At 37.7% G+C, this 22625-nt stretch overlaps 1 long non-coding RNA gene across 1 annotated transcript; it reads right to left on the reverse strand.

Annotated features, from left to right (window-relative positions):
• Positions 1–534: 534 nt before the first annotated feature.
• Positions 535–3210, reverse strand: LOC124386463. Its single transcript, XR_006925930.1, has 3 exons — positions 3051–3210; positions 1686–1787; positions 535–1499 (listed from the first exon to the last, which is right to left on the reverse strand). It is a non-coding gene; the product is annotated as an uncharacterized LOC124386463 (long non-coding RNA).
• Between the last annotated feature and the right edge of the window lie 19415 nt (positions 3211–22625).

Consider the following 22625-nt stretch of genomic DNA (forward strand, 5'->3'; position numbering starts at 1 on the left):
GAAAAAAAATATTGCATATGATTGCAAAGAATATGATTAAGGCACCTTATACTACACATCACAGTACACTAAGATGAACAAAATGTAGAATAGCAAAACTGTGCAAAATATTCAAGGAGAGAAATAAAGACAACATTTTGAACAAAATTATATCTTAGCAAATGGGTATACCTTGACAATAATCACACAGATCTAGTAGGTCCAATAATATGATTGCTGTAAATCAATTGCAATACAATTAATTTCAAGAATTATATTTTCTCATTTATATCTTATAGTTTTGTCTTAATGGATTATTTTTTCTAAACAGAAATTTTGTTTTAGAATAGAAACGGTAAATATGTCAAGAAATTATTTTAATAATCTCATACTTGGGTTATAAGTCTTGAAATGCTAGATAAGATTTGAATATCATTTGTAAATTTTAATATTCACTTGTGAGGGTGGCATTTGTTTGCATTGAAAAATAATTTAATTTAATTTAATTTAATTTAATTATTTGTTTTAAAAAATAATTCCATCTATTATATAAAAAATAATACTTTATTTTTTACATAGTACAGTTGAATGTAGTGTGTACAAAATATAACCAATATGTCAATAAATTCCAAAATTAGGATTAGAGCCGTATCTTAATTATCTTCTTGCTGCATATTAAATGCTTTTGGACACATTCAGATCAGCTAAATGTGCTTTGCCTTTGTTCCCTCATTTGTAAAAAAAAAAAAAAAAAAAGACAATGAAAAAAAAGGCCAATTTATTTTATAAATCAAAGTTTCAAAAGTGACTTTTCTCAGAATTAATCCTCAGAATCTTTGTCACATTTTGAGAACCTCAGATGGCAGCAGTTGCTCTACTCAGGGGAAAGCCAAAGGGTGGTCTCTTATTGAGAGATGAATGAAATAGGTTTATTCTCTCTACCCGTGCAGGTTTGCAAAGCGGCCTGTCATTCTGAGCACCTCAGGGTTATTTGTAAGTTGCTTGTGGCTGAGTGGCGGGCGCCAGGTAATCAGCATGCAGGCAGAGGTAATTTAAAGATGCCTCATTGCTGACAAGAATTAAATTGTGTTTTGATTTTCTCATTAGCCTAATCTCAAGTGGGCCTCGTTACTGTGTAATTTTTCAGCGCCGACACGACATCTCGTTTTGGGAGCTGACAGGCGTATGCTGCTGTTTTTTTTGGTGGGGGGAGTGTTGGAAAGGTGATGTTGCAGCTGAGAAAAGGCTGATTGGTTGAGGGGCAATAGACACACTAGGGGGCTTGTGATGAGGGGGAGGTGTGCAGCTTGGGTGGTGAAGACTGTTTAGATGCATCTTTCAATGTCACTTTGTTTTTGAGGTGCCATCACTTTAACAGCAGAGTAAATTAGCTTCTCGGGGTCCCAGTGCTTCTCTCCAGGTGGTTGTCTGATCCACAGTCACTGTGAGCTCTCTCTGTGACTGCTCTGATCAGCCTGAAACATCACACTCAGTTCCCTGATGCTGTTCAGCGGTTTCTCCTGCAACACAGATCTTAGCCTATTAGTTTAACAACTGATGTCTAAGGCATTTAAATTTTTTTTTTTTTTTTTTGTGATGTTCTGAGTGTGATGAACTTATCAGATCCACTGTGGCTGATGGATTCTTGGGTTTGCAAAGAGTGTTCAAGATGAATTGCCAGAATCCTTCAGGATTGATGATTTTACCTTTGGTTAACATCTGTGTCCTTGCTACAATCTTGGGGGTATATATATTTCTTTCCTCAATTCACCACCATAAACATTGGTCCCTTAGGAAATGAAGTCCCTCTAGAACATATCAAGATTGGTGTTATGTCTTAGTCAAAGCTTCCATTGCCTCAATAATTCAATATGAAGACCAAATGAATAAAGCAGATATGGATTAAGAGAGCATAAATATGAATATTCATATTCATTTTCATAAAACTTTTCAGTTTATATATATATATATATATATATATATATATATATATATATATATATATATATATATATATATATATATAAAAGGGAAAAATATATATATATTTATATATTCCTTTTTTTACAGGAGGCTTGAACATCTCTTGAACAGTTTTCTCCATTTATTGATATTTTATGCACCCCTGTCAGCTTTCTGACACAAGGATTATATCATTGGACATTGTATTCTAGATTCTTTCCCATGTGTGTTTGCCTGTTTTAAGCAAGCCAAATCTGAAAAAAAAAGTGACTTAAGCACACATGGACAAACACACACACACACACACACACACACACACACACACACATACACACACATACACACACCTGTTGAGCAGAGTCAAGATAGTAGAGATTTGTTCACAGCCTAACTTCAGAAGCAAATCCAAATGAAGAACACAAGTACATGTAGTATTTATGTTGCACATTATTCATCAGTATTACAGGTAGTTACTGTTACTTTTAATTGGTGATGTTATCTTTATTTTTTATGTTACAAATCTTCTTTTTCTTCTTCCGCCACAGCGGATCATTTGTCTCCATACCCCCCTGTCCTCTACATCTGTCTCTTTAAACCCAACTACCTGCTTGTCTTCCCTCACCACATCCATAAACCTTCTCCCTGGTCTTCCTCTTTTCCTCCTTCCTGGTGGCTCCATCCTCAGCATTCTCCTACCGATATACCCCATGTCCCTCCTCTCCACATGTCCAAACCATCTCAATCTCGCCTCCCTCACCTTGTCTCCAAAACGTACTACATGCGCTGTCCCTCTAATAAACTCATTTCTAATCCTGTCTATCCTCATCACTCCCAACGAAAACTTCAACATCTTCAGCTCTGCTACCTCCAGCTCCACCTCCTGTCTTTTACTCAATGCCACTGTCTCTAAACCAGGGGTCAACAACATGGACCTTTTCTAAAAATAGCTCACCATAGATGCAGCTCACTGGTAAGTGGCGCTATTGTTGCTATTCTTTTTTAAATCTGTCACGGATAGACCAAGAGTTGGAAACCGGAGTATGGTTAAACACCTTGTCTTTATTTAGTCTGAATATATACAAGGCAGAGGCTTGAGGAGAAGTACGAACCAAAGAGTGGGTAGAATCTGTAATGCGGGTAGGATCCGTAATGCGGGTAGGTTCCGTAATGTGGGTAGAATCCGTAATGCGGGTAGAATTCGTAATGCGGGTAGTCCAGGGATGATCACCAATGTAAACCGTTAAAGGCAAACCTATCTTAAGCGCTTCCTCCGAAGCGGAGCCAGGAGTATGGAGCATGGAAGTATGGGGAATACTAGTGGTAGGAAGTCCGATAGATCTATCATGGCAACGAGGAGCTCGAACGTGAATGAGCTTATAAAGGGAAGAGGTAATGGGTAACAGGTGTAGGTGATTACAGCAGGGAGAGGCTGAGTGAGAGTTAGAGTCTTGGAGGGAGGCATGGCTGGTGGTTCCCACTTGCATTGGTGTGAATTTAAAAATGGCAATATTAAATTATAGATGACTAGATATAGATGAATATCATTAATTATTAATAATAACATATAATCAAAGGTAAATTGAGCAAATTTGCTATTTCAAAAGTGTGTATCAAACTGGAAGTCCTTTACATTAATCAGTACCCAAGAAGTAGCCTCAGTTTCAAAAAGGAAGGTGACCCCTGCTCTAAACCCTACAGCATTGCAGTTCTCACCACAGTGCTATAAACTTTTCCTTTCACTCTTGCAGATACTCTTCTACACACATCACTCCTGCCACTTTTCTCCACCCACTCCACCCTGCCTGCACTCTTTTGTTCACTTCTCTAACACATTCTCCATTACTTTGCACTTTTGACCCCAGGTACCTGAACTCCTTCACCTTCTCCACCTCTTCTCCCTACAACCTCACCACTCCACTGCCCTCCTTCTCATTTACACACACATGTACTCTGTCTCAATCTTACTGACTTTCATTCCTCTTCTCTCCAGCACATACCTCCACCTCTCCAGGCTCTTCTCAACCTGCTACCTACTCTCACCACAAATAACAATATCATCCGCAAACATCATAGTCCATTGAGACTCCTGTCTGACCTCGTCTGTCCACCTGTCCATTTTATGTTACAAATAATACGCATTTATTAGTGACATAGTCTGCAGATCTGCTATAGACAGTCAGTTTTTTTGTTTTTTTTTAATCCAAATGCCTTTTGGAAAAGTAATAAAAATATACATTTCTTTATTACCTACTTTATTACTTACTTTATTTTTTTCTTCATATCTATTTAGTTTATGTATTACTTATTATTAATTACCGTTCTTTTAAAACCCTTGAACCGTAATTTTTTTTTCATGCTTTTATGTTCTTACATGTAATGTTTTCCCTGAAGGCCCATGAAAATCAGTCTACATTTGGTACATGGCCACACTAAAGAATGGTTTAATGCAACAATATGGCTATGCAAACAATGTGTGTCTGAGGCAGGCTTGAATCCCAACACCTCAGCTCTATAGGCTAAAGACATGCTTGTAACAGCAGTCAGTGCAAAGATGACAGACTCTACATGCTTCTAAATGAACGTCCATTTCCTGTTTTGCAAGAGGTGAGCTTTAAACCTAGTATACCCCCGCAGTTCCTGCAACTATTACCAGCATGCTCACACTCCCTCACGCTCACACTCCCTGGAGCACGTCACACCTGGAGTCTGGTGTCTTGCCCTCATATGTCATTTCAGCACATCCTGTCTTTGAATATGGCAGATATTTATTAGTTTGTTTAAATAAACACCACACAGGAAAGGGCAGTATTCAGAACTTACCATCTCTTTCTCTCCTTCTACATTCACTCTCTCTATATATATAATTTTTATGTACTTTGCTGTGCCAAAACAGTATCAGAACAGTGCCCATCTGCCCTATTATTAATAAAAATAATAATGATTATTATTATAATAATGGCTTCTTATGCTCTAAAGGCCCTGACACCCTTACATATAAGTTGGACATTTGTAACTTCTAGCACGAAAATAAAACATAAATCCAGACTTTCAAAAATGGTTAAAAAACTAAATTAAGGTTTTGACATGCTCATTATAGTCCTCTGACCTAAATTTTTTGTTCTGCTTCTGGCATTTAATGAGATTTAGGTCAGGGGAAAAGTTTTCAGTACTAGAGTCAGAAAAACAGCTCAGTCAGTCTCACATTTTAGTGATTAAAATAATTCTACAAAGTTTTAAGTCAAAGACAATTATTTATTTGGCAGCACAGTAATAAAGGAGATAGCTACCAGGATTCTGAATTTAATCCTGAGCTCAGTTTCATGTCTGTGTTGAGTTTCTGTGCATGTTCTCCCACCTTTTGTTTTAATCCAGTTCCTTCCAACTATCCAAAAATGTGTCTGAAGGAAATGGCTAAGATAAATTGAGCCTAGGTAAAAATGAAAATGTGAATGTGTGTGTGAATGGTACGATTAACAGGCATTATATCCAGGTTGCATTCCTTCCCTTACACCTAGAGTTCCTAGGATCGGCTCTGTATTTACCACAACCCAGATTAAAATATGGCACTTAGTGAATACAAGTGAGGTGAGTGACATTTTTATAGGCACTAAACAATTATTATTATTATTATTATTATTATTATTATTATTACAATTTATATTGTGTATATGCTGCCGAGGTCAATTTACAACTAGTATTGTTTGACATGGACAATTTAATTCGATTATCTAACACCATTCGAAAAGACAACTCCATACTTAGCACTTCCTTTCTTTCTGTCAGATTTTTTTCAGAGGCTTATGGGGCTAAACAGGACCATGTTTTATTTTTTTAGTATTGTGACCATATCCTGTTTTTTGTTTATCATGAGGCTGATTAGTCTGCAGCATAAGCTGTTTGTGTTTGCTAATATCCTGTTGACTTATCTTTTTTGACATGTCTCAATTAAACATAACCCTGAGGGCCTTGACTTAATGCTTCACTCTACATTCTTATATCTTTTTTGGTTTCCACTTGCGTTTTTGTAATTAGTGCAGTCTGTCTGTCTGCTGACACCCATTAGCATAGGAATTAGCCTGCATTTAGGAAACTAGCTGAAACATCTGGGTGATGCGAATTAGGCCTAATTGAAATCTTTTGAACGCTTGCAGCACTGCTAATTTACTATCCTACTAACAGCATCAAGAAGGGGGGGACAGCAACACATTTTGCTATTTAGAGATGTCTCCTTCTTTCGCTAATTAAGAAACAAACAAAGCACAGACACAGCAGAATTCAGATGAGTCAATGTGCTCGCTATTGCACTATAATCCATATGGAGGGAGAGGTGCTTTTTTTTTCAGATTTCACTTGCAGTTATATATTTGTTTCTCTATGACTGTACAACATTCACAATGGTAGAACAACAGAGAGTAGATGTATAATGACTGGAATTTTAACTAAAATGTTAACATCCAAAAAAATCACTCAAACATGCAAAGTACCCCAGCTTGTGATCCAAAAATTTGTACAGGAGCTCAAGTGTCATAATTCAGTGTCATATATGAGCCCTGCCTCACTGCAAAGTCATTTATTCCAAGCTTAATCTGTGTGCAGCTGTCTGCTAACCTGACTCTGGACCCGCATGCGCATTAGGCACCAGCTGATGTGTAGCAGTGTTGCTCTGGGCTACGCTTTGCGAGAGCCTCTGTTTTAGCAGTGTGATCTATTGGCACTTGTAACCCTAGTGATCCATCGCATGGAACTGGCAGTAACTGATGAGCCAGTCACGACAGGGGGAAAAACGTTCCCTCATTTGTCTCTGTCGCAGCCAGTGAGCAAGGGAAGACATTAATGTAGACCGACGGCACGCTGAGGGGATATAATTATGTCTGTGCACCTCCTTGAGAGCTCTCTGGGTTTCCTCCCATATTAGCCTTATTAAAGCTAGGCTAGCCATTATCCTGTGTGTTTTCTCTTTCTCTCTTCTTTTAATCCCCTCCAAAAAATAGATGCCAACAGGACAATCTTGCCATCCTTTATCATCCATCTTCAATATTAATATTTTGAAATGCACTTCATTAATGCTAGAACTATTTATACCACACAATAATTTTTTTATTCATTTCAAATTTTAAATCAGTTACAGCTCTCATCTTTATATCAACATTTCATCTAATGCAGCTTGTTTGGTAGGCATTGATCATAATCTAAACTCTAAAAGATAAGATAACTGCAAATATATAAAAGAATAGACACATACTATAGTATGTAATCTATAGTATGTAATCTTTCACATGGTGAAGCCCTCTGACAGGGAATAACAGGAAATGGTTCACAATGGCTAATGCTATGGCAATGTCAGAGGTTTTTTTTTAAAAGCATGGCTTCTGGTAATTTGTAAAACTGTGTCTGGTCTTCAAAAAAAAGGCCAAAAGCCATCTGTGTAGGCTGCAGAAAATGACTAGTCCATTGTCATTTACCAATTTTTAGGGTCTTTTCCATTCTGTGTAAATAAACAGATGTAGGAATTTGGAAAGGAAAGATTTCAGCTATGCAAAAAGACCCACAGATGTTAGTTGTATACTATACTAGTATACTAGTATGTATACTTTATAGTTTATATGTTTCTGTTTTTTTGATTGTCCTGTGCATGTGGGAAAACAGGTTGGAGATGGGGTTGTGTGTGTGTGTGTGTGTGTGTGTGTGTGTGTGTGTGTGTGTGTGTGTGTCTGTTGGGGGTTGTGTGTGTGTGTGTGTGTGTGTGTGTTTATTACATCCAAGCACCTGCATGTCAGTAAGTCACATGGCCTAACAGCAGTAATGTCAATAATAAAGCAATTAGTACTGTGCACGTTCATTAGCTCATTTGATTTTTTTATAGCTCGCTGTAACTAAACTCAGTGTTGATTCACACACACCTAGACAATGCACCCTTTCACACTGCTTTTTAAGACAAAGCATAAATCCATTAACTATTCCATATCAAATGTCTTAGGTCAGTAAATGTCCACTATGACATACACACTGAGTAAAATCAGTTTTAGACACTAGAGTGTGTGTAGATGTGGAGGCCTGGGGAGCCACTGGTCCCTACTGTAATTTGGTTGGCCACCATGGGTGCCCTCCTGCTGAAGCTAGCAGCACATTTATTAGGTTTATTTAATTAGGTTGTCAGTGGTATAACTGATGCTACATGTACGTCTAATGTTGGGGGGGTTATATGACCCATAAATTGATTTTGGCTACAGCCAATTAAGATTTCCTCTTTATGAAGCTTTCACCTGAATGGCTAAAGCATGACAAGGCATGTGCATTCAGAATAAAGTTGCACATTATCGGGATGAGTGAGTTTAGATTGTTAAAATAATTGCAAATTAAAAAATATATATATTGAATTTTGAAGATTGGAGAAATTACACTGTACCTATATATACTGTATATATAGTATCTCACAAAAGTAAGTACACCAGTCATATTTCAGCAACCACTTAATATCTTCTCAAGGGACAATACTATAGAAATAACACTTTGATATATTTTAGAGTAGTCAATGTACAGCTTGTATAGCGGTATAGAGTTACTGTCCTCTAGTGAGTAAGTCCTAAAAAGTGTGTACACCCTAAGTGAACATGTTTAAACTGTGTTGAAATATTTTATGTGCGCACCCTTGTTATCTAGCACTGCCTTAATCATCCTGTTCATGAAATTCACAAGAGCTGCACAGGTTGTTGCTGGGATCCTCTTCCACTCCTCCATAATGACAACACGAAGCTGCTGGATGTTAAACACAGGGCGTTTCTCCACCTTCTGCTTGAGGATGCCCCATAGGTGCTCAATCGCTTCAGTCCATCTTCACCTTCTGCTTCCTCAGCAAGGCGTTTGTCATCTTGGTGGTGTGTTTAGAGTCGTAATTAACTGGGAAACAACCGTTCGACCCAGTTTCTGAAGGGAGGGCATCATCTTCTGCTTCAGAATGTCACAGTACATGTTGGTGTTTCCCTCAATATATTATATTTAATCACTTTTTTCTTTGAGATATTAAGGGTAATGTGACAGCAACGCTCTTGGTGCAAATAAAATTCTTAAACTTGAAGTTAGCTGTTTTGTGGGTGCATTCAAAATCACATTTTATTCAATGCAAGAAGTTGGTGATTACTTTATGTGTACTCTATTTATAGCAAAAAAAATTACCAGTTCAATATATAGTACATTATCCTGCTAATTACTATCTTAATGATTGTGAAGGTACTGTGGCTGTACTTATTTTTTTATACTTGGTTTGTGTTTTATACTTGGATTGTGAATGTCGGTTTTCTTTTTGGAGAAAATAATTTCAACACTGAAATCTGTTATGGCTTTTGTTTGCCTTGTGGCTATGCAGTCCTGTCTGGAAAGCAAGATTCTGGCTTAGAAAGACAGACAGGGTCCAAGAAACTGACCAGGATTTTATTTTTGGATTTCCTCCAGACTCAGGGGCTAAAATACTTCACGACAGAGTTTATTGTCATTAAAGAGGAGCTCTTTAGCACTGCTAGATGAATGGGAATGAGACAGAATAGTGCTTTTGTTCCATTTGTTCCTTTCAAGTGTCAACAATAGACTTGTAGTTTCTTATTATTTCCATTTCTCCTTCCAAATCTTTTCCATAGAATTAAGGCAGATTATAAGGGGTCTGTTATGTCAATTAGCCAGAAGTCTCCTCACATTTGGCTGTGATTCAAGGTTGCACAGGAGGAATTTTGCTGCTCAGGCAAAGGTGGTGTTTAGTGCAATAAATAATTCATGTCATCAGGTGTTTCAGACTGTTACTACATGCAACTCAGAGCTCACTTAACACATTACTTTATGTAGGAATTAACTGTCTATATGGGTAAATATTCACCACACTATGATTCTGTAATCATCTTGAATTAATGCACTTATAATGGACTAGGGATGCAACCTATTATGAATTATTCAAATGAACTGAATATGTTCTAAACTTTAGGTTAAAATCCAAATCCAAAACATATAAAGATAATGCCTATACACATTAATTTAAATCTTAAAACAAATATAGTAGTGCAATAAAATGTGCTGCATATGAAGATTGTATTTGCCACAGTGTGATCAGTCTGACCACTGTAATTTCCAAGCACATTATATGTGAAAAAGTTAAATACTTATGGGGAAAACAAAACAGCATCCATTTTTGATAGCTAGACATTTCCGCTACCTCTTTAAGTCGTGGTGTTGCCTTGCAGTGATGTACTAATGCAACCACATGCTAGGAGGCTATAACAAACAGGAAGGCCCTGCTGTTTTATGAGGTCTCTCTCTCTCTCTCTCTCTGAAACACACAACCACACACACACACACACACACACACACACACACACACACACACACACACACACACTAGTAATAAAAGAGCATATTGAAATGAGATGTTGTACACAGATTCAGTCCAAATAGGCAGAGCAGTTCACTGCCTTGGATTCTTACAATCTAACCAAGAAAAAAACATGGTTCCAGCTGTATCTGTTACTGAATGAATATGAGGTGAATCCTGAGCTGTTGGCAGAAGCTTCTCAGCTCAGTCTCCAGGGAGAGGAAAGCCAGGCCTAGCTGTTAAACTGGCGCTGTTTGGCAGCTTGGTGCCTGCAGTGACAGTGTGTTTGTGGTATTATAAATTATCCCCTCTGGTGGCAGCTGCAGTGAAGGAACGTTTGGGTCACCCAGTACAGCGCCTTAGGACATTTACCTCAGTTTCTCACTGAAGGTGCACTATGATACACACATTTGATGTAGGTTACAATTCATTCATGTCCTGGACACACTTTAAGAAAGATGGCAGGCATTCTAGTTTTATCAAATAAACTGATTTAACAAAAGGCCTTACATGGGTTTCAGAGCTTATAAGCACATACAGTATATAGATATTTTTTTTAAATGTAATTTAATTGTGTTTATGTCTTTGGGAAAAAAAACAAAAAAATTTATTGTACTATCTAACCAGGCCAAATAATAAAAAGCATGGAAAATGGATAAATATGAATGGAAGAACTGGAAAAAGGGAAAGGGAAACTGAAAAAAAAAAAAAACGCTTTTCAGGTTCATAAGTCAAAATATATTAAACTCTCAATTTTTACTTCATAACTAAGTGAACTAAGTAAAATAAAATACAAGATATATTACAAAGTACAAGCACAAAATACGCTAATACTTTAGAATGCCCAATGCTATTAATAACACAAAGATAATAAATATTTAAATTATATTAATACTTAAATTGTTTTACTTACTTAATTTTTAAACTGTACAGCACTTGCATACTGTTTTTTTGGGTTTTTTTATAGCTTTAATAAATGATTTAATGTGGTAAAGTATTCATTTGACAGCAGTTACATTGTTCAGGCCTAGGTATCACTGAGGATCACACTCTTTTTATCAAACAATTTTAGAAAAGATCTGATTTATGGCAAACCACTGTTTTATGACTTGTGCAGATCATTACATTCCTGAAGTGGCAACGTATCTCGAGTTATTTTGATCTCTAAAAACTCAGGGCCTCCACCTCCCAGCCTGACCCATGTGTGTCCTTTCACATCAACAATCAGTTCCACCCCTTTGTGCTCTCTATCCTGTTCTCTCTATCTCCATCTCTCCCCATTCCTCTTTCTTGACGAGGAAGAAAGGGAGGTTGCGGCTGGGCCACGGTGCCACTGCCTGGCTAATTAGAACCAGGGTCCGTTAAAACGGGAACTTTAGTAAAACATGCTGTAAAATCCTGAAGGGTAACCATAAACCACCCGATTTCTTTCATTCTTTCAGAGAGGACTCAGAGTGAAACCTGGGTGTAAACTTTTACGAGCACCCCTGGGGTCACCCGTAAACCCGTTAATAGAGATGAGATACGAGGGGGTTTCCGTGGCCTCCCATTTCGTTCTTCACCCTCCCCCCACTTGTGTTTTGTTGTTCATTTTTCAAAATATTATAATGGTTGATGGTTTATGTAATGTATATGTGGGTTATCAAATGTTAATGTGAATTATAAGCAAATCTGGCAACATTAAAATAGGCACTGATTGTGGGCGTTTGAGACTGAAACATGTTTTCTTATGCAGGATGAAACGTCCATCGTGTGAATAGAAAAGTCTAATGCCAGGTCTTGGCACTCAAAGGTAAGGTTAACACTGTTTTAATGGTGACCATTGGAGAATGTGACTTTAAGCTCCCAGAAGCATTCCATGCTGGGCCCATTAGGTATTAACAAGCTCATGTTTTACTGATGTACTTAAGCCTTCATATTACATTAACCATATTTTTTTCTTTAATTCTAAATTTATAAAACATTATCCCTAAATCCTGCACCATGGCTTTAGATTAACATGTCAATTTGTATATCATTTCTGTCCATGATAACCTTTATCAAGGTTGTCTCTAATGCAAGTTTAAAGACAGACATTAATCTGTGTATGTATATAAAATAAGTGGTCTGCATAACTATTAAATGCTCTAACTAGTAGTGCCAAGCACTAATTTGATCAAATACTGCATTTTTTATTCCAGTAATTATTTTGTTGCAGTAACCATAGACATAGTTAGCTAATTCACATAAATGAGTTTGAAACAATAGGACTTTTTACCATATCATACATCAGAGCACTTTATATTATTTTCTTAAAGAGGCAGACTGATCAGAAATAAATAAAGTGCCAGATAAAAAATCAACCCAATCTCAACATAAAACTATAAACATTACAATGCATATAGGCCTATGCTTTTTAATATATTATACTTTATTTTTTACATATACATTGTTCTTTACATATCCCAGCTTGCTCCAAAGCTGTGGTCAGAGCGCAGGGTCAGCCATTATACGGCACCCCTGGAGCACAGAGGGTTAAGGGCCTTGCTCAAGGGCCCAAGAGTGGCAGCTTGGCAATACCGGGGATTGAACCTCCGACCTTCCGGTCAGTAACCCAGCGCCTTAACCACTGAGCTACTACTCCCCTTCTAGGCCTGAGGGGGAATTAAAACTCTGATCTTACTTGCTACAAATCTATTAGCACAGGAATGATTATTGTGCTGAAAAACCTAACAAAACTATTTGTTAATTTTACAAATGATAATGATTTTTTGCCTGTCACAAAGCTCCCTCGGGCAAAAGAAAACATGCAGTGGACTTAAATGACACTTCCTTGGGTTTACATGTCTCCGTTAGCACGGTCGAGAGGGCAGTGGGCTACATATTTCAGTCCGCCTCGAACTATCTCAAATTTCCTTGAATCCTGAGCTGCACAAGCCCTCAGACCACCTCCGATTAATCTTCCCCATCATAGCACTCTTATAATTCGCCATTACTAAAGCCATTAAAGCTGGTTATGGAGCTGCTCAGCGCTCCCAGTTGGCCCTTTGCACCTCGGACGAGTCTCCAGTGAAGCAGGTCCTTAAAGCAGGGTGAAGAGATCAGCCGAAGGAAAACAAGGATGATGAATGGGAGAAAATGAGGGCCTTTTTGCTTTCTTTCATCTGGCCTGATTCTAGTCTTCAGTGAGCCATTAACCCAAAGGACAACTGTCCACCGGCTCAGTGAGGAATGAGCTCCCCACGCACACTTCAGGCAAATGTTTATGCCTCAGAAAGGAAAGTGTAACAGGAGGACATTCGAGGGGTTTTGGAGGGGGTTGCCTTTACGGTTCAAACTGATTTTATTAGCAATAGTCCTAAACACAGCAAACTAATGACCAAGTATATCAAATGCACAACTTCAAATCTTTAAATCTCTGAATTATTTTAGGTTCCAATAAACCAAAATGACAATGACTTATACATATATATGCTCAATATACCCTATTTAGCCAGTAAAATGCTCCCTTGCTAGTTCATTTTTATAAGCCTGCAATAAGCATCTATCAGCACAGGCCTTTTCTCACTTCATGATCCAGGGTGCATGGGAAATCCATAGGTCAGCAGTTGGACTTTTCCACCTACAATGATTTGCTGATAGAAATTGTAAAAAGTGGCAGGTCGCAAGGGATGTAAATATTGCTGTGCTCCATGGGAAAGAGCTAGGCTCTTTCACCCCAGCACCTGCATAAGGGGTGAAACAAAATCTGAGCTGAACTCTGGCTCTTTAAGACTGAGGCCTGCCAGGAGTCTGAAAAAATGGTTCAGGGTCAGAGAAAGAGAGAGAGAGAGAAAAAGAGACAGTCTCAGACAATATTGCACAGTAATGTGTTTCAAACCTGTTCCTTCTGCACAGTTAAAAGCCATTCCATCATGTTCTTTTTTATCATTTTATCACTGAGGGACAATAGAGTCATTCACTAACCCTTCCATTCCCAGTTCATATGCATAAAGAATGTTCTTAGTGTAGAAAATTGTACTAAAAATATGATACATGAACAAGATGTGAGAGAAAACATAACAGTCCAGCTTTTCTGAAATGTCAGTGGAAAGTGTTACAGATCATACAAAGAAATACAGTATGTATATTGAGGATAACCATAATAAAATGCTATAAAACTGTCAACCACACAGTTTCCCTAGTCCCAGTGGGATTTTGTTTTAGACTAAATGTATTCTCAAATATATCTTTATTTTTTTCTCTTGAACCTGTGATATTTAATGGTATTGGTATATTCATAGTGAATTAATTATACTGTAAGCAGTCTGAAAGAAATTAGCAAAGCTCAAATAGATAGCACACAGGAACATGCATGCTGGGAGAAAGGAAATGATTAAGCTTTGAACTTAGTAGAGGTGTTCGACCTCGACATGTCTCACACCTTCCCTGCTGTGGTTCACTCAGTACACTCACTTTTAAACTTCAACTCCCCACATTAGTTTATTTTCTGAATTCTGAATATGATACAATATCCAAAAGAAACTTTATATGTATAGGTATTTTGCCCTATTTCTTGGAATGCATTCTTGTAAATTAAAACTGATATTGTACTAAAGCCAATGCAAGATATTTGTTTTTTTATTTTTCTGGTCACAAATACTATCTACCTATATGTTGCGAGAAGAGCATGCGTTTTTTTGCTAGCGCAAAGACAATCCGCGCTTAAAGTGACACATGAAAATTATTGCTCAAGTAAATTCTCTCATAAGCATACTTGAGCCTAAACTTAAGCTGGAGGACTACTGTTGATAAATGTTCATGTGTGGTTGGTAACAAAACTAACATTTGTCCAAAAATGACATTGATTTAGTTGTCATTTCTGGGTTAAGACCAGATACAATAATAAGCTTGGCCTCACACGGTAGCAATGAACACAATAAACCCAGGGCTAAGATCTCACCCTGTTGACATTATGAAGTGCTACAGTTATGTGCAAGCCGGCAGCTGAGTAAAAACAAACCAAATGTCAGCACTGCTGCAGTCGTTTTCTCGACCAGTCGAAGAGAGCAGCGGGCCGCTAATGAAACCCTGCCCTATCTGTTAGCACTGCCGCGACCTTTCAGTTTCCACCGTCCTGCTGACATTTTCTCCAAATGGAAACAATGAACGTAGGAAAAACTGCTAAAGAAGAAATACGAGTTTTTATTACTCTACTTCGCTGCTTTTTATCGATTTGAACCAGTTTGAACTTTGCAGAAGGGTCAGTGTTCAATATTTGTTAACGCTAACATGCTACAGGATGGCGACAGAGCAGGTTGAGTTTGAGATTACTATCCTCAGGCTTTCATACGGGCCCATAGTCAAATATAATTCTGAAGAGGTCATTTTGCAAAGTGTTTTCATTGAAAGCAGTCAATAACTGCATTTTAAAAGTCTTTGGAGTGCACCTTTTGTAGGAGAGATAGCAAGGCTAGAGAGCTTGTCATTATAACTTTGTCAGGATAGTGTTAGACGTGTGTGATACATAGTATAGATTTTCCCCCTGTGTATATGTCAGTGGTGCAATTTTACATTATTCTGAGACAAATACTGAGAAAGTGGCAGGAGATCTGAAGGTGCTAGATGATTTAGATAAAATGGCTGGTTAATTATTCAGAAGGCTGATATTACAAAAGAAAATCTACTCTCATCGTTATTAAAAGCTCTGGTAATTGCTTCAAACCGTATCAGTGTTCCAATAGTGGCTCTAATGCAGTTAGCAGCACCTCCATGTGTGTAATTGGTGAAAATGAACAAGGGCTGTGTGCTTTAGTGGAGAGAGAGAGAGAGAGAGAGAGAGAGAGAGAGAGAAAACAGAAAAATGCTATTGTAAACAGCTTGTAGGTTGTGTTGGACACATGTACCATCAGTAAAAAGAATCAAGCACCTTTTTGATATAAATGTCATCCTTTAATATTCTAACAATGATCCAATCACAGAGGCATACAGCACTAGTTTTGGAGAAATGCGTAAATGCAGTAGCCAAAATACCTTGCAAAGATAAAAAAGAACGTCAGCATGTCCAGTGGGGGCCTCGTTTTTCAATCCTAAATACAACCAAGAAAATGAGAAAATATGCAAACTTGTAGAGTAAAATGTTGATATGTATCTCCTTTCTTTAGAATTTTATTTATGCCAGTTTAATGTGATGTATGCCATGTAATTGCAGCCATCTCTCATGTTAGCATATCAGCTAACAGTGCAACTCCACAAACAATTGCAAGTGAAATTCTGTGTGTGCAACAAAATATTAACACACAAAATTAATCATGGCATTTTGCTTTCCACATTAGAGGTATTTCTTTTTTCTGACTGCTTATATATCATGCATTCACATTATAGTGGTGGGTCACTGTAAGTGCTAAATTATATAATGTCCTTAAATTCTCTGCCAGATTCTTTGCTAGCAAGCATTACTGTATAATAGGAAGAAAAACTATAGTGCCTGGCTGTTTCAGGGCTGTGTTCTATGTGTATTTTGTTATCTAATTTGAATACTTAGTTCTCAAACCTGTCAAAATTGTTTGTCATTAAACAGATGCTAGCAAAAACTTAAAGATAGATAAAGAGTCACAAATTAGGTGAACAGATGGCATCAGTTGCAACTCAGGAACTGAGTTGTACTCTATATGATCATTAGGTTAACTCAGTCTTTTTTAACAGTTTTTTTTTTTTTTACAACCCCCCCCCAAAAAAAGCACAATGTAGCTTTAAATAAGTGCAAGTCAGTTTGTCAAGAGTCCTCCTGCATATGTGTATGTATGACATGTCTTCAATCTGTTCTCTCTGTCCTTCTGCACTCTCTACATCACTGCAAGAAAAGGAAGGAGTCGCTACCAGATGGTTAAACAAACACATCACCCAACTGCCTATAACTCAACTCCACTTAGCGAGTGCTGTCAGTGGATCTGTGAGCAGCACAGGGGCCTCAACTCTGCCGTCATACATACACACTTAAACACATACACACATACAGAGCTTTAGGGGAATGAAAACAGAGCTCGAGAAGACGAGAGGAAGCTTAGCCTCTGTGAGTTTAATTTTAATCAGAGAGTGAATTTGTCTCTGTTACCAACTCTCTGTCCCATGTGTGCTAAATAATAAAGAAGGAGTGGGGGAAGACACCTGGGAGGGTGACAGAAAAAGGGAGCGAGAGCATGTGTGTGTGTGTAGAGAGAGTGTGTTGTGTGTACGTGTGTGTGTCGAGAGATGAAGGGCTGGGTTTGAGGGAGCGTGTGCGGGGGAGTTGTTGGAACCCTAGGGGCAGGGGTTAAGAGTTTGCAGGTCGTGAGGTCACTCCATTTTCCTTTCCCTCAGCCTCATCCCTCTCTAAAAGCCATCACTAGCGTACTTATGAGAGTAATTTATTACAGTGCACACTGCCCACTGTGGCCAGGGCACTGTTAAGAGCACATCTCATTTACCCCATTCATAAGGAAAAAGCATGAATAATTATGCAAATATATACACAGAAAACTAATCTAATAGCAGCATTTTTTGGGATGGAAGTGGGGTGGGTGGGTGCTTCAGTCTGCTGTTTAAGTGACCTTATTATTAGACTGCAATGATTTTCCATCCAATCACAGCAGCTCTGTGCTTGGGTGCATCTGAAATTTGCCTTTTGCCCTCTGGTTACTTGATAAATTATCCTCCACTGGGTTGTTGAATGATCTCCTTAATGGAGTCTACATCGCTGAACAGCTAACAGATGCTTCACTGAGCAGGCATGCTGAGCCGAAAGGTGCTAGTCTCCCAGGTGACCAGGGGTCATGATTGCTGCGATATTGCAGTGGAATGTTAAATATGGATTCATACAGCCACTCATGCATTTCCTCTGTTAACAACAGGACCGGGAGAGTTGAAAAGAACGGGCGATAACCATTATCGGATGTCTCAGAGCTGAGAGGAGCTGCCTGGTAAAGGCGAATAACAATATTAATATAGAGCTGGAATCATGGCATGAATTACACTAATTTACTGGTATGCATGAAAGATGAAGTTCAAATGTAGATAATCTACTGTGATATCCGAAATGTGAGTGGCAGAAACTAAGCTGATGGGGACACAGTTAAAACACATGTTCCTCAGAGTTCCTCAAGTATCCAAGTCAGTTATCTAAGTCTTAAACTAGTATCCTCAGAACATTGGGTTTAAGGTGAGAATGCACTTTGGATGGGGTTAACCATATTTTTGAGTACCCAATCCACCTACCAGCATGTTTTTGGGAGGTAGGAGGAAACCAGATAATTCTGAGGAAGCTCTGAGGATGAGAACATGTTTAAATCCATACAGAAAGTAACCTAAGCTCAAAATCAAACCAGGAACCCTGAAGTTAAGATGCTGCACAAGGTGTTAATGAAAGTTTTTAAGAAACCAAAGTTTCTTCGTTTGTTTTTTTTTTAATTATCAGGATGTCCTGGACCCCACTTTGAGAACCATAGGCTTTACTGGTGTAAAAGTGCAAATCTACTTCAGATAAAAAAACAGTACAAAAAAGAGGAACATTCAAATGACTAGAATAGAGTACTAGAATTTAACATTAAGGGGAAAAAATGGAATATACATTTAATAACATTAGAGTAATAAATGATGGACAGGTCACAGCCGTTCCCCATTTAGCAAAGATGACCAACTGCTCGCTTTGCAAAATATTTCCATTAATAAGTACCCATGAATGTAAACAGTCTTTATTGCACTGCCAAAGATGTAACCGAATCATAAACATGAAGTATGTGTGCCTGTGTGTGCATGAGTTTGCGTGCACAGAAGAAATTATTGTGAAATAGCTCTACTCTGCCAGTTATTTGTCAAGCTCGTACTGCGTTTCTTTCACAGACAATCAGCAACTGATAGGAGTCACGGACAAAAGTACGGAAATAATACTAGGCAGGCTGTCCTGAGTCATTCTGCATGTCCTGAGTGTAATGATAAAGCAGGGGCTCTCACGGAGGACGACAGATCTTGAATAGCTGGAATTCATCTCTCCATAAGAACATTACATTCTCATCTTTACAAATAAATTACTGCCAAGATGCTCTGATGAAGTCACCCAACTATCCTGACTTAAATTGATCTTTTCTGGCTCCAGAGGTTTTTTTTTTACCAGAAAAAAATTGAATAAATACTATATATCTAAATGTGACTGAATAATCCTGCAGCACAAACTGTGAGTTTCTACTTTTGTTGTTCAACTACGAAATAAAAAAAAATTGTTTAAGATTATATTGAAAGAACTCATCTCACAATTTTGTAAACCTTCTAATGTATTTTAACAGACAGCTGTTCACATCTGTGTTAGCATTCCTTTGCTGCACCTAAATCTATATGGGATGGGCTCCACATTTTTTTAGAAAATTAATGTGGCACTTAAGCATCTGTGGCTGTAACTGCAACAATGTTTTCAGAGAGATTATTGAGGAGAATTAAACCAGTATTTAAGAAAGAATTAATGTAAGTGAAACCTGAAAGTTTGAATTTATTAAGACATTATTGTAAATAACCATGAAGAATGTAAAATATGTAAAAAAAAAAAAAAAAAAAAAAAGTCATGTATGGAAATGCATTTACTGTCAACATATTTTTATTCACACCATCATTTAAAATATGGCTAAATGGCGATATTTTTTAGTGAATGGTCTGCCTCCATGTGCCTCCAGGCTTTCATGGTTCAAAAGCTAAATTCCCTGACAGCTGTTAGCCCTTCATGAACACAAACTCTAATATCACAAGAAACACGACTCCACATTTACAATCTGTGTGCTTGTGTGCATTTGCACGTTTGGCTTGCACGGTTGTGCAGCGGACCAGGAGAGATGTAGCAATAATGAAGTTTTGAACATGTCTTATAACCTAAAGCCTGGAACACATGCATAATAGCCTTGAAATAACAATCAATGCAATCGATAGTTCTGATTGATTAAATGTCCTACTTGTCAGTGCAAACACTTGTTGCAAAATATGTATATATATATATATATAATTTATATTTATAAGAATAAAAGGTGGGGTGGAAATAGTGAATTTACTGCAACTCACAAATTTGCTGTCAATATTCTGACAGGCTGCTACAAAATTAATGTCTCCCAATAATGCAATCAGATCTATTAAGTAGTCCTGTGATGGCTGTAAATAATACACAATGTTCAAGGGAATTCTCTATTAATGTCCTGCAATTTATGGCATTCGGGTCACTATGAAGCCAAATCAGACAGGTTCAGACATGATAAAAAACTGAAAAGATTTTTATTCAGGGACATCTTTGGGGATCAAGTATGATTACATTATGGCAGGGGTCATTAGGTTGAAAGTAGGCTGAGGTAGACTGGTATCTGATATCTTACTGCATTAATAGCCCAGCCAGATTTTAATGACTTTCCACTTCTGAGTGTCAGCTGTTTTTTTTAACCTGCTTGCCCAGGTACCATGCAAGTCAAACCAGGACATATGGATACCAAATGCTTTTTGTACAGAACTACCATGAAAATGGCTCTGGCTAGAATCACTTTTATTTGTGTTCATTTTAATGCAGCTAAAGCAGCTTTATAACTTTGATATCGAATAAAAGAAACACTATAAAAAAATTACATTTAGTTGAATTTCCTTGAGATCGTTTATACATTTCAAACCTGTTATCCATTCAAAATTATTCTTTATGTCCAGCGACTAATGGTTTTCTATTCACTGTGCATTTATCATATAGAGTGGATATCATTGAAAATTTTCCTATAACCTGGATGTCAACCATGAATGTGCACTGAGTGTTAAAAAATTCTGCTGTCTGCTTGGCTCCTGATTCACCTGATGGTCATTAGCAATTTTTTTTACCTAATTTCTCTGCACAATGCACCTCTATATTTGCACACTGTGTAATTTGCACTGAACTGGTCTATATTTGCACTTTTGGTTAGATGCTAACTGCATAACTACACTCTGTACTTCTACTTTGCACAATGACCATAACGTTGAGTTTGAAATAAATCCTTTCTTTCATGGTGTGTAACGTCTTTACTTTCACAGCTATTTCTGGCAGTACCATAAATATACAGTACATATTGTTTCTCTGCTTAGGTCTGAATAGTTCTGGGTTAAAAACTCTAATCTGTCTGTCTGTCTATCTACCTATCTGTCAAACCTGGTGATTTGAATAAGGCCAGTAATTTAGCTGTAATTAAATTCTGTCTATTGGAAATAATGACTGAGTAAGCAAATAATAGGATTACAGTACACAAGTACTGTTCAACACAAAGATCTAAAGTTAGATTTAGGCCTAGACATTAAGAAATCCAAACTGAGGTGGTAAAGAAAAGCATTCACAGTTAATGTAAGAGCCGGTGATCTTGCAGTCTAAGTGAGACAGAGCACCAGAGACCATGCAGCTTTGGGAATTGAGGCTCATTGATCTGTCCTCTCCACCGTGTCCCCAAGCCTGTAAAAATCATTAACCTCTCTGACATGTACACGCTAAAGCTGGAGCCTAGTATCTCTGTGAGGTTAATTAAAACTAAACGCAGGGAAGAGGTTCGAGAAGGGGCTACTCTCGTGGGACAGATTCCAAATGACAAAAGAAAGAACTAACACAGTAATGTTCTATGTGAAGAACTATGTTTATACACACACACACACACACACACACACACACACACACACACACACACACACACACACACACACACTGTGTCACCCAGTGGGGAATGAACATAGTCATATGCTGAAAGATCTGGTGAGATAGGTAGTGATTTACTGTCATTAAAGCAGATAAAGGATTATATCTGTCTTGAGAAACATTATGTAACTCATTCAGACATTTCTATTTGTATTATTTGCAGAGAAAAATGCCTAGCCCACATTTTTAAGGATTAGAAGCATAAATAATCAATACTTGGAAAGTATTAAAATTAATTTGCCTAACACACTCCCTGATTATTTTGACAGACAGGCGACTTCCATTATGAAGAGAGGCAATATTTACATTTGTTGTAGTCAGGGAATGCATGTTGCAGGCTCTTTTCTTGGGTAATTGACTGTAATAAGAGACTGTAACTTTCTGTGATTTGATTTAGAAGGTATCATTATGATGAAACATCAACTGTGCATCAGCTTTTCTTCACAAAATAAAGATAATTTGATTTCTAGCTTTTTTACTGACCAATCCATTGTGCTCACACTACTCAAGAGCAGGCTTATTATACATTTTTAATGGCGCTATTATTGAAAAACCCAGATCATGCCTCAAACAAAGACATTTTAATATCCTGAGCTTTAATAACTGGCCGTACAATTGTACATTCTGCAGCAGCAGCTTAGATGTGATTACTGAAACACTCCGCAGTCA

The sequence above is a fragment of the Silurus meridionalis genome, chromosome 5, assembly GCF_014805685.1.
Source record: "Silurus meridionalis isolate SWU-2019-XX chromosome 5, ASM1480568v1, whole genome shotgun sequence".
NCBI lineage: Eukaryota > Metazoa > Chordata > Actinopteri > Siluriformes > Siluridae > Silurus > Silurus meridionalis.